The sequence below is a fragment of the Panthera onca genome (genome assembly GCF_046562875.1).
Source record: "Panthera onca isolate mPanOnc1 chromosome Y unlocalized genomic scaffold, mPanOnc1 haplotype 2 h2.ChrY_unloc_4, whole genome shotgun sequence".
Lineage (NCBI taxonomy): Eukaryota > Metazoa > Chordata > Mammalia > Carnivora > Felidae > Panthera > Panthera onca.
The window spans coordinates 2152430-2157710 of record NW_027675867.1 but is presented as its reverse complement, the minus strand read 5'-3'; positions in this window follow the sequence as shown (position 1 = coordinate 2157710).

The window sequence follows — 5281 nt, the reverse complement described above, 5'->3', positions numbered from 1 at the left end:
CACAGAGCCTGATGCAGGGCTCAAACCCATGAACTGTGAGACCATGACCTGAGCTGAAGTCGGACACTCAACCGACTGAGCCACCCAGGCGCCCCATGAAATGGTGAAACTTTTATGATCCTAGTTGCAGGGTTTTTGGTGGGGATTTGTTTTTGTTTGTTTTATAAAAGTCCTTTATCAAGTTGATGAAGCCTCCCTGGACTCACAGTTTGCGGAGAGAATGTTTTATTTATTTATTTATTTATTTTTTTAATTTTTTTTTTAACGTTTTATTTATTTTTGAGACAGAGAGAGACAGAGCATGAACGGGGGAGGGGCAGAGAGAGAGGGAGACACAGAATCGGAAGCAGGCTCCAGGCTCTGAGCCATCAGCCCAGAGCCCGACGCGGGGCTCGAACTCACGGGCCATGAGATCGTGACCTGAGCTGAAGTCGGCCGCTTAACCGACTGAGCCACCCAGGCGCCCCAAGAGAATGTTTTATTTATTATGAATGGAGGTAACAATTGCCTTGTCTGCATCTGTTTCTAAGACCATCTGATCATTATCCGGTCTTTCTTCTTTAGCCTATTGTTGTGAGGGGTTAAACTAATTGATTTTTGAATATTGAACCAGTCTCCCATACTGGTACTAAATCCCTCTTGGTTATGGATGTATAATTCTTTTTACACATTGTTGGATTTGATTTGCTAACATGTATTGGGTATTTTGTGTCTATGAAAATGCAAGACTCTGGTCTCCAGTTTTCCTTTCTTATAATACCTTTACCTTGTTTTGTCAATGCTGGCCTCCTAGAATGAGGAAGTTTTCCCTCTGTTTTTATTTGCGGGAAGAGATTATAGGACATTAGCATCATTTTTTTTCTGTAAATGTTTGCTAGAATTCTTCAGTGAAACCATGTGGGCCTGATGCTTTCTTTTGGGAAGGTATTCGTCCTTGACTATATTTACTTAATAAATATAGGCCTATCCAGATAATCTATGTTTCCTTATGTGGGTTTTAGTAGTGTGTGCCTTTTATTTGTTTTCTATATTTTTCAAAAAGGTTTTCATTTATTTCTGAGAGAGAAATGTAGAGTGGAAGGTGGGAAGGGGCAGAAAGGGAGGGGGATGCAGAATCTGAAGCAGGCCCCAGGCTCTGAGATGTTAGCACAGAGCCTGACACAGGGCTCAAACCCATGGGCCAGGAGATTATGACCTGAGCTGAAGTCAAACATTTACTGACTGAGCCACCCAGGTGCCCCATCATGTTCATCTTTTAAATAATTGATCTGTTTCATATAAGTTATGAAATTTAGAGGCATAGAGTCATTCATAATATTTTCCATTATCCTCTTGATGTTCATGGTATTGGTAGCGGTTATGTCTCTTTCATTTTTGATATTAGCCATTTGTGCCTACTTTTTTCCTTGGATAACCTAGTTAGGGGTTCATTGCCTTTATTGATATTTTCAAAGAACCATCTTTTGATTTCTCTATTGATTATCTCCAGTATTTTACTATTTTTTATTTTATTGATATCTGTTCTAATTATTATTTTTTTAAATTATTATTATTTCTTTTCTTCTACTTCAGCCTTCAACTGTACCTCCTCCCCTATTTTCCTAAGGTGGAAGTTTAGGCTACTAATTTAAGGTCTTTCTCCTTTTCAATTTTGTTACATTTATTTACTTACTTTGAGAGAGAGAGAGAGAAAGCATGTACGTGAGCAGGGGCATGGCAGAGAGAGGGAGAGAGAGAATCCCAAGCAGGAACCCAATACAGGGGATTGATCTCATGACCATGATAGCATGACCTGAGTGGAAACTAAGAGTTGCATGCTAAAACGACTGAGCACCCAGATGCCCAAAGATCTTTCTACTTTTCTAATAAATGCATTCAATGTTTTACATTTTACTGTAAATCATGTTTTCAGTGCTCCCCCACCCCCCGTCCTGCATATTTTGGTAGGTTGTATTTAATTTCCTTTGAGTCCAAACTACTTTGAAATTTCTCTCAAGATTCCTTCTTTGATGTGTTATTTAGAAGTATGTTCTTTAATCTCTAAACATCTGGGGATTTTTGCTGCTATCTTTTTCTTATTGCTTTCCATCCAGTTTAATTCCAGTGTGGCCTGACAGCATACTTTGTATGGCTTCTAGGCTTTGAAATTTGGTAGGATGTGTTTTATGACCCAGAACATGTTCTGACTTTGTGCATGTTCTGGTTGAACTTGAGAAACATGTTTATTCAACTACTGTTGGACAAAATATTCCATACGTATCAGTTAGATCTAGGTGATTACTGCTACTGCTTAGTCCAGCTGTAGCCTTACCTATATCCTTCTAGACCTGTCAGTCGCTGACAGAAAGGTGTTGAAGTCTCCACTATAATAATGAATTTTTCCCTTTCTCCTTGAAATTCTAAAAGTTTTTCCATCATGTATTTTCATTCTCTGTTGTGAGACATAGAAAATTAGGGATTGTTATGTTTTCTTACAGAACTGACCCTTTTATCTCTCTAGATAATCTCTTTATATAATGACACTCTTTATCTCTCTAGAGTTTCCTTGTTTGGAAGTTTGCTTTGTCTGGAATTAATGCAATTACTCCAACTCTCTTTTGATAAGCATTAGCATGATAAAACTTTCTTCATCCTTTTACTTTTAATCTATCTGTACCTTTATATCTCATGTGAATTTCTTATAGACAATATAGAGTTGCATCTTGTTTTTGGATCTCCTGTCACAATCTCTGAGCTTTAATTGGTATATTTAGACTATTCACATTTGATGTGAGTATTGATATAGTTGGAATAATATCTACCATGTTTGTAACTGTTTTCTATTCACTGCATTTATACTTTGCTTCCTTTCTATCTTCACTTTTTTCTGCCTTCTGGATTTTAATGCAGCAGTGGGTATATTCCATTTCCTTCTTTCTCTTAGGATATTCATTATACTTTTTTATTTTAAACAGTTGGAGTGGTATCCCCTTTATTTGCATTTGAATTACTCATTTATAACTAGTCAAATTCCTCTTTGAAATCACACTGTACCACTTCACAGGTAGTGCAGCTACCTTATAAAACTTTCTCAATTCCTCCATCCCATGCCTTCTAATATTGAGGTCATCTACCTCCTTATCCATATGCTATGATCAACCGAGTATATTGTTGCTGTTATCACTTTAAACAAATTGTTATCTATCAGATAAGTTGGGAATGAGAAAAATAAAATATTTTATCTTACCTTCCCTTATTCCTACTCTAATCCTCTTCTTTTTTAAACATAGATCTGAATTCCTTATCTATAACCTATATCCATATTCCTTTTTCTAAAGACCTTTCTCTTGAGAGAGACAGGGGGCACAAACGAGCAAGGGGCAGAGAGAGAATCCCAGGACAGGCAGAGAGAGAGGGAGAGATAATGGGATCTCACGCAAAGCATGGCTCATGCTCACTTGCAGTGGGGCTGGAGCTCACTTGATGTGGCACTTGAACTCACAAACTGTGGGACTGGAACTCATGAATGATGAGATCATGACCTGAGCTAAAGTCAGGTATTTAACCACTGAGGTATTCTCGAAGGAACTTATTTTTTTTCTTGCAAGACAGATCTACTAGTGATAAAGTCCTTCCTTTTTTGTTTCACAATGTATTACTTGTTTTTGGGTTGTTGTTGTTTTTCTTGTTGTTGCTCTTGTTGTTTCCAAAGGTGAGGGATTGTAAACTTCAGATGCTTTTGGGAAGAGTAACGCACTCCATGCCTAACATCTTTTTTTAATGTTTATTTATTTATGTTGAGGGAGAAAGGGGTAGAGAGAGGGGGCGGGGAGAGAGAGAATTCCAAGCAGACTCCATTCTGATAGCAGAGAGCCCTATGTGGGGCTCAATCTCATTAAACATGAGATCATGACTTGAGCAGAAACCAAGGTCGGATGCTCAACCGACTGAGCCACACAGGCACCCCAAAAAGTCTTTTTTCTTCAGTTTGAAATACACTTTTGCTGGATATAGAATTTTCAATGGGTATTTTTTTCCCTTTCAACACTATTTTTTTTTATTTTTACTTTTATTTTTTTATTTTTATTTTTATTTATTTTATTTTTATTTGTCCTTCTACCCTGGCTACGAAGAAAGGGATAGATGGGGTAAGAGGAGAGAGAGTGATGCTGGCTGGTGGAAGGGCATGACCTTAGCCTGGCTGGTGAATTGCTGTCTGACAGACACACTAAATGGAGCATTGAAGCAAACGTGCAGTCATCTGAGGGAAGATGCAGGAAGAGCTGTAAGTGTAAAAGGACAGTGGTATCACTGAGGTATTTGAGAAAGGGGATGATGTGACACAGGCCAGTATTGTGTTGCCTCAAAAAGCACATCTGCAAGCAGTCTTGTATATTCACAAAAACACTTTCTACCTACCTGGCATTGTGGCTCTCTGAAGTTTTATGATGCCTATAATTTTCTTTTTTTTTTTTTTTTTTTAGTAATGAAAGGAAAATGTTGAATTCTCTAGTTTCCAAACTCATTTCTGGGACATCATTTTTTCTTGGAAGTTTTTGAAAACCATCCAGTACTACTCAAGGGAAGGTGAGACTTTGCTTCTATGGTATAAGGTGAAGGCCCCAAAGCCAGACAGTGGGATGATGTATTTTTTTTTTAAGGTAGTATATCAGCTCAGAGGGGGCACATGGCAGAATGGCCGAATATGAGCCTGGAGCCAGATGACCTGGGCTTGAACCCTGGCTGACTAGATGTGTGACCTTGGGTAGGCTATTTAACCTTTCTGTTCCTTAAGTCTCCATTTGCAAAATGAGGCTAGTGATTCTATGTCCAAATGTTCCTGGATTGTGGCCGTGCCTGGCACAACTGTTAATGGCTTTCCGCTTTGATTCCCCAAAGTATCTTTATTTGGACAATAAATTATATTGTTGCCCTCACAGTAAGTGAACCTGTGTCAGAAGATCCATTTTGAAGATTAAAAGCATTAAAAACAATACCTGCTCATAATATGTGCTCAGTAAGTACTAGTTGCTATTATTAGCTGTGACAACCAGAATACACGTTTTAACTATCCAGTTTCATGCATTACCCCAGAGGCAAGGATTGTTACTGTAGACCTTGAGCTCTGAAAGTGACATGTTTTGTTGGAAAATGGAGAATCACCACAGTGTGAGCAAATTTAATACAGTTTTGAAAAATTCTCTTCCAGTTTAACCTAGCATGGGTGAAACCAGTAGCTTGAAAAAAATGGCCGTTTTCTTTCATTTCACTAACAGGGTAATCACCACCCAGGACATGTTGG